At 41.0% G+C, this 12,715-nt stretch overlaps 1 protein-coding gene across 1 annotated transcript in view; it reads left to right on the plus strand.

Moving 5' to 3' along the window:
* Positions 1 to 12,715, plus strand: part of LOC122539383 (atrial natriuretic peptide receptor 1-like) — a 71,207-nt gene that overhangs the window by 47,005 nt on the left and 11,487 nt on the right. The gene's annotated exons all lie outside the window — the stretch shown is intronic.

A 12,715-nucleotide genomic window follows, 5' to 3' on the forward strand; every position in this document is an offset into this window, starting at 1 on the left:
AAACCCTTTGCTTCAGATCTTCCTGTAACATGATTCTTTGCACAATTTGCTAAGCTCATGAGCTATTCACATTTTTTACCTTTCCCACTCATCATGTCTCACCAAATTCCAACAATGTTCTCAACTCACTCAGAGAATATGTAGGACATTATATGTTCCCTTATTGTCTTCTGTGAATGCAAACACACTGGCAGAGGGGATTGGCAGCTTCTCTCAATGGCTAACACTGGGCTTTGACACTTACAATGACCTGGATGCAATAGCAGTGAAGACCAATCAAGGAAAAACAGATTCAAAAGACACTCTTGTGGCACCTGGTCCATAACAACCCTGTGAAGAAGAAGAGAATAAATTCTACATTGCACAATAGGAAACAGGTGAAAGTATCAGCTTAGTAAAATGAAGCACTTTCAACTCCTGTGAAGGACCTCTGAGCGGTAACAGCCACTGCTACTGCAAAGATGAGAGAACCATTTCACACCTTCTCCAGGAATGGATCTGGTAGATGAAAACAGGAATAAGACACATACTGAAGATGAGGACAAAGAATCGATTATTTCTGTATGATCTCAAGGAGAAAAAGTTCTCTTTCTGTAGGGAATGAGATTACTGCTGCACCCTTCTTTTTTTTAAATCTTGAAGCTGCTCCTCTGCAGACAATGACACTTTGGGAATTCCAGTAAAAAAACAGAATGTTCCATCAACAAAAGAATAAACTTGAAGATTCAAAGAAATTAGACAATTGTGCAACTGCAAGAGAATTGGTATCTATAAGTAGTGTTCTGATCTGCAGACTTGAATGTCTAACATTAGCATCTGGAATTTTCTCTACAAGAGGTACGTTAGTTACAGGAAGGGAGCTGGGGTCAATACTTCAGATACTTCTGTTCTGTGGTCAACACTTCCACATGATTGCACTTAAGATGTGGTTAGCATTTGGATAGTCATCTAGTGCAGTGTGTTCATTTGCTGTGATTGAACCATTTCTAGTATGTGGTTCCCTGTCTGTAGTTTGACAGTGCTATGTGATTCCTTAAACTGGGATTTTAGTTCATCAATCTCTGTTAGCTAGTTAACCTTCTTCAGCTCTTGCTTAACTTTAATATTTTCAAGATCCATTGACATTCAGCTTCAAGCTTATCTAAGTTGGAAGCTCTGTAGTTTGAACGTGTATTTCTCGTTTGGAAATATAACTTGAGTATTCCCATGAGTTGTTGATGTGTTTCAGTCACAGACTCCAGCATACCATTTATATGTATTGCAAGTTCAGAAGTTATTAATATTAGTTTGATCTAATTTGGATTTAAACATCTCATTCTGTCTGGATTATATTTCACTGGCTGCTTGCAGTTTTTGGGCTAGCTCCTGGTGTGCTGTTTCAGAGGTTTAAATTTGCTCTGATTCTACCAAGCTCATCTTGATGTTTTTTACTTATTGTTGGAGTTTCTTCTCGCATATAGTTGAATCCTGCAGATAAAGCTGAGGTACTGCCCACACTACCTGAACCTTCAGTGCTCTTGAGTCTATCTCAAGGCTCTCAGCCATCCTACATGCAAGACTGAATATTGCTTTCTCAATCCAGAGTTTAAAACTTCTCAGATTCTATGACTGCCTTTCTGCCTGTAGAAGCATTATAGGCTTCACTGATTTTTGGAAGGAAATATCAAAACTTAGAAATCAGGAGCAGGAATAGGAATGTGAACATAGGGTGTACAATTAGTAAGTTTGCAGATGATAACAAAATTGGTGGTGTAGTAAACAGCAAAGCAGTTTACCTCCAGAGTACAATGGGATCTCGATCAGATGGGCCAAGGAATGGCGGAAGGAGTTTAGGTTTGGATAAATGTGACATGCTACAGTTTGGAACAGCAAATTAGGGCAGGACTTATACACTTAATGGTAGGTTCCTGGGGAGTACTGCCAAACAAAGAAACCTTGAGGTGCAGGTTCATAGTTCCTTGAAAGTGGAGTCGCAGGTTGATAAGATAGTGAAGAAGGCGTTTGGTAAGCTTGACTTTATTGGTCAGTGCATTGTGTATAGGAGTTGGGAGGTCATGTTGCTGCTGTATAAGACATTGGTTAGGCCACTTTTAGAAAACTGTGTGCAAATCTGGTCTCCTTCCTATTGGAAGGATAGTGTGAAACTTGAAAGGCTTCAGAAAAAATTTACAAAGAAGTTGCCAGGATTGGAGTGTTTGAGCTATGGGGAGAGGCTGAATAGGCTGGGGTTATTGTCCCTGGAGCGTCAGATGCTGAGGGTGACCTTATAGAGGTTTATAAAATCATGAGGAGCATGCATAGGGTAAATAGACAAGGTCTTTTCCCTGGGGTGGGGTAGTCCAGAACTGGAGGGCATAGGTTTAGGGTGAGAGGGGAAAGATATAAAAGGGACCTAAGGGACAACTTTTTCATGCAGAAGGTGTTGCGTGTATGGAATGAGCTGTCAGCGGAAGTTGTGGAGGCCGGTACAATTACAACATTTAACAGGCATCTGGATGGACAAATGAATAGGAAGAGTTTCGAGGTATATGGGACAAATGCTGGCAAATGGCACTAGATTTAGATAGGCTATCTTGTCGGCATGGACAAGTTGCACTAAAGGGTCTGTTTCTGTGCTGTCCATCTCTGATCTATTTGGCCTTTCACGCCTGCTCCGCCATTCAATATTCATTTTTATTGATCTATTTTAAGATTCTCTTCAGCTGCAGTCACTTTAAGTATTACAGCTTCTACAATATGAATCCGTTCATTGTACATACAAGATTGGCAGAGCCCTCTATGTTCAGTCTAATTTACTATAGATATTCAGTGGGCTATTCCATCTCCAGCAGTGTTTTATATGAACCATGGCAACTGAGATTCAGGACTTTGGTCTCTCTCTCTCTCTCTCTCTCTCTCTTTCTCTGTCGTGGCCAGATCTTCTTCACAGGAAGTAATTTCATTGACTGTTCATAGTTGCTGCTGTTGCATGACATTGACTTCAGTATAGTATAAGCAAACAAGTCAGGGGGTAAAAATCCTCTATTCCTGATGAAGGGCTTTTGCCCGAAACGTCGATTTTCCTTCTCCTCGGATGCTGCCTGAACTGCTGTGCTTTTCCAGCACCACTCTAGTCTACAAGCAGACAAGTCAACCTCATCATTACCTTTCCCAACAAAAAAAACTGTATCTCCTTAAAAGGGAAAACACACTTTCAACACCATTGTCATCAAAGGCTATATATAGTTGACCTAGGACCACTTGTTCTAATAAAACATTGCCCTCACTGTTAGCTTCATTCTCTTCCACTCTTTTCTGAAAAAGCAAAGTCTAGAATGTTGTCTTCCAGCCGGCCACTTTCATCCTTGATGGTTCTTTTATCGCAGCCTCTAGCATTTCCTTCAAGAGAAATGAAAGATCTTCCAATGTCCTGGGCATGGAACCTCTTCAGTGGATATTATTCATGATGCACAGAGTTAACTTCAGTTTCTCCAGCAACTGCTAAACACATAAGATTCAAACCCACACAAGCATCTTTGCTTAATAGAGAAGAATGGTGATTAGGAATGCTAAATAAAGTATTGGTGATCTCTACTGTACTGAAACACAGGTTGAAATCGGCCTCCCACATTATTTTTAGTATCTCCCCACCCTGAAGTTGAGTGGAGGATAATCAGAGAAATGCAGGCTTCAACACAACACAGAATCTGAAATGATTTGGAGATGCCAGTGTTGGACTGGGTTGGCTATAAATTCTGTGCCTTACAATTGTGTCCTCCACAACCACCTGATGAAGGAGCAGTGCTCCGAAAGCTAGTGCTTCCAATTAAACCTGTTGGACGATAACCTGGTGCTGTGTGATTTTTAACAGAATCTGAAAGAACGACTTAATTACTCCAGAGTACAATTTAAACTAGGTGTCCTGCCATTAACCATGATACTCCACATGGGGTCTGGTCCAAAAGAATCTAATTTTTCAATCTTCTGTATTTCTTGGACAGCTGTGGACTGGATGGTCCTCTTCCCCACCCCCAGTTGTTGCCTGATTTACTGGGCTGGCCTTGAAGTCCTGTAACTGCCCTCCATTGTTGCTAGACTTCTTTTCAGGTCTTTTGTTCTGTGACTCAGTTGCTCGGCTAGCATTGTCGTCCTTCACCACTATCCACTCTCTGCTGCTACTGGTCTTCTCTTCAAACTTTTTTTTTTGCTACCCGCCACCATTTTTTTGAGCATGCTCACTGCTTGTCAGCATTAGAAATATCATTAGGAGCTCGGGACTTATGAAGTTGGAACACAAACCTAGTGCAACCATTAAGTGCCTAAAAATAAATACATAAGCATGGTAGAGCAGGATTAGGGTTAGCACAAGTGCTTTCTCCCAACAAGTCTCATCATGGCATCTGACATTATGATGGCATAGCTCCCTACGCACATTCTCAGTTGCTATTATCAGACTGATGGTACAGTTAATAGTTCTCTTTGTTTTAGAGCTGGGGAAATCTCTGGGATAGCGATTTGTTAAGAGGCATTTGCAAGCAAAACATTGCTTGAATGAGTTCAGTGAGCACAAGGTGATGGGTAAATGGGACTTGGTATGTGCAAGGACGTGGACAAGAGGGTTTGGATGACTGCAGGTTTACAGAGTATAGGAATATGGGAAGCCAGCCAAGCATGCATTGAATTTGTTGGATTGCTCAGACCTGTACATTTCTTCAGTTTTCTTGACCATCCCAACATATAAACTGCACATCAAGGATTTTGACCACACAACAGCTAAAAAGGCCAGAGTATTGTAAAGTGAGAAGCCTTCTATTAAAAGAACCAGTTTGTATCGAGCAGTCTTGAATAGCAAAGTGTCAGCAAGTTATTACAGAACTATGGCTTCAGCCCGAGTGACGGGAAGCATAGCTATAAGTATATATTTGCTGCCACTGTCAGCAGCTCTTCCTGCTTAGCAAGTGAATGATCCTGACAATGTCAGCAATGTATTAAACAGGAACTACACCTTCTTGTGAATGAAAAACACAATTAACCAGGCTGTTTTTGAGCATTTGGCAGTGAAGAAAATCAACTAAGTTGAACTGAATCTTGCCTTTATGGCAGAGAAGATAAAAGACTTGCACCTGTTAACCTTCTTCAGTTACCAATTACCTGCCCCTTCGGCAATTTTATGAATGTCTTCCTATATTTTGTCAAACTTGTCCTTTGTTTTAATGGTACCTTTCCTTTAGTCCACAAATTTTCCTGAATCCAAATAATTTATGAATTTAGACTGCCAATCTGGGACTTCTGATTGTACTTCAAAAACATTCAAAAATATTTCTCACCGCTTCTCATAGTCATACAGCACAGAGACAGATCCTTCAGTCCAACCAGTCCACGCCGAACATAATCCCAAACCAAACTAGTCATAGGGTCATAGAGATGTACAGCACAGACACAAACCCTTCGGTCCAACTTGTCCATGCCAACCAGATATGCTAACCTACACTAGTCCCATTTGCCAGCATTTGGCCATATCCCTCTAAACCCTTTCTATTCATATACCTATCCAGATGCCTTTTAAATGCTGTTATTGTACTAGCCTCCACCACCTCCTCTGACAGCTCATTCTATATATCCATTACCCTCTCTATGAAAAAGTTGCCTCTTAGGTCCCATTTATATATTTCCCCTCTCATCCTAAACCTACACCTTCTAGTTGTGGACACCTCCACTCCTGGGAAAAGACCTTGCCTGTTTATCCTATCCATGCCCCTCATGATTTTATAAACCTCCATCAGGGGAACCCCTCAGCCTGCAACGCTCCAGGGAAAACAGCACCAGCCTATAAGAGCGGCACGATGGCTCAGTGGTTAGCACTGCTGCCTCACAGAGCCAGGGACCCAGGTTCAATTCCCGCCTCAGGTGACTGTCTGTGTGAAGTTTGCATATTCTTCCTGTGTCTGCGTGTGTTTCCTCCAGGTGCTCCGGTTTCCTCCCACAATCCAAATCACGTGAATTGGCCATACTAAATTGTCCATTGTGATAGTTGCAGTAGTCAGGGGTAAATATAAGGTAGGGGAATGGTTCTGGGTGGATTACTCTTCGGAAGGTTGGTGTGGATTTGTTGGGCCGAAGGGCCTGTTTCCATACTATTCAGTTTCTCCCAATGGCTCAAATCCTCCAACCCTGGCAACATCCTTGTAAATCATTTCTGAACCTTTTCAAGTGTCACAACGTCCTTCTGAAAATTGACCTCCCAAATCCTATACTCAATGCTCTGACCAATAAAGGAAAGCATACCAAACACCTTCTTCACTGCCCTATCTACCAGCGACTCTACTTTCAAGGAACTATGAACCTGCACTCCAAGATCTCTTTGTTCAGCAACACTCCCCAGGACCTTACCATTAGGTGTATCAGTTCTGCTCTGATTTGCCTTTCCAAAATGCAGCACCTCACATTTATCTAAATTAAACTCCATGTGTGCCACTCCTTAGCCCAATGGCCCATCTGATCAAGATCCTGTTGTAATCTGACTTACCTTCTTTGCTGTCCATACATCTCGAATTTTGATGCTAATTTATTGACTATACCTCCTATGTTCACATCCAAATCATTTATACAAATGACAAAAAGTAGTGGACCCAGCACTGACCCTTGTGGCACTCCATTGGTCACAGGCCTCCAGTCTGAAAAACAACCCTCCACCAACACGCTCTGTCTTCTACCTTTGAGCCAGTTCTGTATCCAAATGGCTAGTTCTTCCTGTATTCTATGAAATCTAACTTTGCTAACCAGTTTCCCATGAGGAACCTTGTCAAATGCCTTACTGAAGTCCATATAGATCATGTCTACCGCTCTGCCCTCATCAATCCTCTTTGTTACTTCTTCAAAAAACTCAATCACGTTAGTGAGACGTGATTTCCCATGCACAAAAACCATGCTGACTATCCCTAATCAGTCCTTACCTTTCCAAATCCATGTAAATCCTGTCCTTCAGGATTCCCTCCAACAATTTCCAACTTTCCCACCACTGACGTCAGGCTCACTGATCTATAGTTCCCTGGCTTGCCCTTACCACCTTTCTTAAATAGTGGCACCACGTTAGCCAACCTCCAGTCTTCCGTCACCTCACCTGTGACTATCGATGATATAAATATCTCAGCAAGGGGCCCAGCAATCACTTCCCTAGCTTTCCTCAGAGTTCTAGGGTACGCCTGATCAGGTCCTGGAGATTTATCCACTTTCATGCGTTTCAAGACATCCAGCATCTTCTCCTCTGTAATATGGGCATTTTTCAAGATGTCACCATCTATTTCCCCACATTCTATGTCTTCCATGTCCTTCTCCACTGTAAATACTGATGCAAAATGTTCACTTAATATCTCCCCATCTCCTGTGGCTCCACACATAAGCTGCCTTGTTGATCTTTGAGGGCCCCTATCCTCTCCCTAGTTATCCTTTTGTTCTTAATGTATTTATAAAATCTCTTTGGATTCTCCTTAACCCTATTTGCCAAAGCTATCTCGTGTCTCATTTTTGCCCTCTTGATTCCCCTCTTGATTCCCTATACTTTTACTGATTTTATACTCTTCTAAGGATTCACTCGATCTATCCTGTCTATACCTGACGTATACTTCCTTCCTTTTTCTTAACCAAAACCTCAATTTCTCTAGTCATCCAGCATTCCCTATGCCTACCAGCCTTTCCTTTCATCCTAACATTCTGCCTGTGGACTCTCGTTATCTCATTTTTGAAAGCTTCCTATTTTTCAGCCGTCCCTTCACCTGCGAACATCTGCCTCCAATCAGCTTTTGGAAGTTCTTGCCGAATACCGTCAAAATTAGCCTTTCTCCAATTTAGAACTTCAACTTTTAGATCTGGTCTATCCTTTTCCATCACTATTTTAAATCTAATAGAATTATGGTCACTGGCCCAAAAGTTTTCTCCCACTGACACCTCAGTTACCTGCCTTGCCTTATTTCCCAAGAGTAGGTCAAGTTTTGCACCTTCTCTAATAGGTACATCCACATATTGAATCAGAAAATTTTCTTATATACACTTAATAAATTTTCTCTATCTAAACTCTTAACACTATGGCAGTCCCAGTCTATGTTTGGAAAGTTAAAATCTCTTACCATAACTACTCTATTATTCTTACAGATAACTGAAATCTCCTGACAAATTTGTTTCTCAGTTTCCCACTGACTATTAAGAGGTCTATAATACAATCCCAATAAAGAGATCATTCTTTTCTTATTTCTCAGTTCTACTCAAATAACTTCCCTGAATGCATTCTCAGGAACATCTTCCCTAAATACAGCTGAAATTCCATCCCTTCTCAAAATTGTCACTTGCCCTCCTCTCTTGCCCCCATTTCTGTCCTTCCTGTAGCATTTGCATCCTAGAACATTAAGCTGCCAGTCCTGTCCATCTCTGAGCCACGTCTCTGTAAACTGCTAAGATATCCCAGTCCCATGTTCCTAATCTGGCCCTGAGTTCATCTGCCTTCCTTGTTAGGCCTCTTGCATTGAAGGAAATGCAGTTTAATTTATGAGCCCTACCTATTCTCTGCTTTGTTCCTGCCTGCCCAGACTGTTTGACTTGCTCCTTTTCCCAACTGTACCAGTCTCAGATTTATCTCTTTCCTCACTATCTCCCTGGGTCCCACCCTCGCATTTTATTAGTTTAAATTCTCCCAAGCAGCTCCAGCAAATCTTCCTGCGAGTGTATTAGTCCCCTTCCACTTCAGGTGCAATCCATCCTTCTTGTACAGGTCACTTCTACCCCAGAAGAGATTCCAATGATCCAAAAATGTGAAACTTTCTTCCATGCACCAGCTCCTCAGCCACACGTTCTTCTGCTGTATGCTCCTCACTAGCTTGTAGCACCAGGCGTAATCCATTACCCTTGAGGACCTCTTTTTAAAATTCCTGCCTAACTTTCTATATAGTCCCTTCAGAATCTCATCCTTTTCCCTTCCTATGTTATTGGTTCCAATGTGTGCAATGACCTCCTGCTGGTCCCTCTCCCCTTTGAGAATGTTCTGCACCCTCTCTGAGATATCGTTGATCCTGGCACCAGGGAGGCAACATACCTTTCTGATTTTTTGCTGCTGGCCGCAGAAACATCTGTCTGTGCTTCTGACTGGAGAGTCCCCTATCATGATAGATCGCTTGGAACCGGACAAACTTCTCATTACATTAGAGCCATTCTCAGTACCAGAGAATTGGCTGTTCATGCTACATTCCCCTATATTTTCCCAAACAAATATTTGTTTGAGATGGGGATAGCCACAGAAGACTCCTGCCTCTCCTACCTTTCCTGGAGTTACCCCATCTACCTGACTGTATCTGCGGTTTACCTCTCTACCTGTAACTGCTATCCATCACACCCCCTAGCTCTTGTAAATTCCTTATTGCCTCTAACTACCACTCCAACTGATCTGATATGGTTTGCAACCAAAGGGGGGGGGTCCTTTGGTTCCTGCAGACATAATCATCAGTAACATGAAAACTGTCCCTAAACTCTCACATTCAATTGGAAGAGCATATCACTCTACACTGACAGTAGGAGTTGTATGCTTATTTAATTTTGCAAAGTTTATACCCATCACACAAATGTTAAGTGTCAGCTGTATGTTGAACTGTGTTTACTGCACTTGTTATAGATAAATATTTTGACTGTAGAAACAATTTTACTTGTTAAAATAAGCTTAGAATTCATTGACATGCTACAGAAGATTCTAGTGACTTCTAAATAATAGAAAGAATGTTAGTTTATATATAATCTCCTTCCACAATCTCAGGCCATCACAAGGTGTTTTTTCACTGAAGGAAGTACTTTATATGAAGTGTTGTAATGCAGGAAATAAAACAACCAATTTGCACACAGTTTCAGTAACGTTGGTATTGGAATGAATATCGGCGAGGGAGAAATCCCCTGCTCTTCTTTGTATAGTGCTGTGGGATCTTTTACATCCAACTGAGATGGCAGACTCTTTCATGCTTCATCCATTTGAAGAATGTCACAAACATCTCTAGGCATTGGAAGAATTATAACTAAGTGTAGCCTTAAGTTCTGTCTTAATGTATGAGATGGCAACTCATGTGTCAAGTGCAGGCATGTCATGTAATACAATGTTAATCTGTGATGTATATATGATCTACCAAAATACCCCGGCTTTGTAGTTCCATCATAGGAAAGTAATGTATTAAAGCTTAATGCATTTTCTTTCTCTGCTATTTAAACTGGTGTTTCTTTGATTTTGCTTATAATTAACGGTTAATACAGCCCCAACTGTCATTTATATGACACCATTTGAAATAGTAAAACATCCCTAGGTACTTCACAAGATTATAACAAAGAACAGTATAGCACAGAAAAAGACCCTTAGGCCCAGCAAGACTGTGCCAATGCATGATGCCTTTCTAAACCAAAAACCTTTTGTCTCTACATGGTCCATATCCTTCTAATACCTGCCTATTCATATATTTATCAAGATGACTCTTAAACGTTGTTATTGTACCCATCTCCACCAGGTCCTCTGGCAGTGTATTCCAGGCACTTACCACCCTCTGTGTTTTTAAAAATAAAACTTGCCTCTCACATCATATTAAAACATACCCTCCTTTTATATTATACCGATAACCTCAAGCAATTGACATTTCTACCAAGGGAAAAAGACTCCAGCTATCCATTTTATCCATGCCATTCATAATTTTATAAACTTCTGTCAGGGGCTGCCCCTCATTCTTCAATGTTCAGTGAAAACAAACCAAGTTTGTTCAATCTCTCCCCATAGCTAATACCCTCCAAACCAAGCAACATCCTGGTAAACCATTTCTGTAGCCTTTCAAAAACCTCCACATCTTTCTGGTAGTGTAGCAATTGAACTGTACATAATATTCCAAATGTGGCCTAACTAAAGTTCTGTACAGCTTCAATGTGAATTGTTAATTTTTATACTCTATGCCCCAATCAATGAAGGAAAGCATGCCATGTCCTTTTTGACTACCTTATCCACTAGTGTTGCCACTTTCAGCCATTGTGATGTCCTGGGATTGTGGAAGGAGATTATATATAAATTAACACACTTTCTATTAATTAGAAGTCACCAGAACCTTCTGTAGCATGTAGACCTGCACGCCTGGATCCCTCTGTATGTTGATGCTATGAAGGCTTCTGCCAATTATCATGTACACTTAGTTTTTACTCCTTCAAGTGATGTGGGTATTGCTGACAATGCCAGCATTAGCTGTCTATCCCTAAACTGATACTGAGAATAGATTGGTGACCCGCTCTTTGTTGTAAAATTAATCCACACCACTGCTCATTGCAAGATCTTTCTGGTAGATTTGCTACCACTTCAGTTTTTCTTGACAGGGCCTGCTTGGTCTAGTGTGGTAGAGAAAAAACACTCCGTAATCTAACAAGAACAGGTCCTTTTCTTAAAGGCATAAATTCTAATAAGTCGAATGATGCCCAGCACCTTCCCTTGCCACTGCAAAAAGTGTAATAACTGCCTACACACATCCATTGTCAATTGTTGGAAAAACCCATCTGATTCACTAATGCCCTTTAGGGAAGGAAAATGCCATCCTTATCTGGTCAGGCCTACGTGTGACTCCAGGCCTGCAGCAATGTTGTTGACTCTTAACTGCCCTCTGGGCAATTAGGGGATGGGCAATTTGGGAATGGGCAATAAATGCTGGCTAGTCAGTGACACCTTCATCTATGAATGAATAAAGAGAAACAAATTACATGATAGCAACTATGTGCAAATTACATAAGATGATAGGCATTGTTATAGAGATTATGAGGAAGATCTGCATAATAAATCATATTTATTTAAGATCCAACGTTGTCCTCCCCATAAGTCCTTTAATTTCATTGCAGTGGGTGACTCTTCAGGAGCTTCTCAGCATTAAATTTTACAGACACTGTTATAATATTCTTGTATAATATTCTTGGTACAACCCAAACGCTGACAGGGAGAGAGTTCCAGGTTTGACCCAGCAACAGCAAGATAGTTCCAACTTAGAATGGTCTATGCCTTGCAGGGGAACTTGCAGTTGGTGGTGTTCGCATGTATCTGCTGCCCTTGATAATTGTGTTATCAGGAGAGGTGTCCAAAATTCTTGACCAAGAGGTAGGTTTTAAGGACCAGCTATGGAATGATGGAGAGGTTTAGGGAAGGAATTTCGAGTCTTAGAAGCAGGCAGTTAAAGGCTAAAGATAAATTAGAAATGCTCAAGTGGTAAAATTTAATGGAGCTCAGAGTTCTCCAGTTCATGGGTCTGGAATAAAATAACAGAGGAAACAGTTTTTGTGGAACCAGTTACAGTTGCTGTACTTTCCAGAATGATGAAACTATCTCGGTGAAGAATAGAAAATTCTTGCCTCGCTCTGTGAAGTAAGAGGCAGCTCACTATGATATCTGTGGCTACAAATCTAAAGTGGACAGTGATGAAGATCTAGTTCTTCCTTCTTTGAGTTTCCGATCAAATGTTAATGTTTGTATTTTGACCGTCATTGCAGTGTCTCTTGCAGAAGATGCACAGCAGCCGCAAAGAACATGTTGTCACTGCAATCACTTGGAGGCTGTAAAGTGCCTTTTTTGATATAATGTTTTAAAAATTATTAGATCCTTCCTGCTTAAATTCCTACAATTATTATCCATCCCTCAACCAATATGTCAAAAAAAATTATTGTTGATTATAATTCAAATCTTCCAGTCCCTGTGACATCC

The sequence above is a fragment of the Chiloscyllium plagiosum genome, chromosome 2 (genome assembly GCF_004010195.1).
Source record: "Chiloscyllium plagiosum isolate BGI_BamShark_2017 chromosome 2, ASM401019v2, whole genome shotgun sequence".
Taxonomy (NCBI): Eukaryota; Metazoa; Chordata; class Chondrichthyes; order Orectolobiformes; family Hemiscylliidae; genus Chiloscyllium; species Chiloscyllium plagiosum.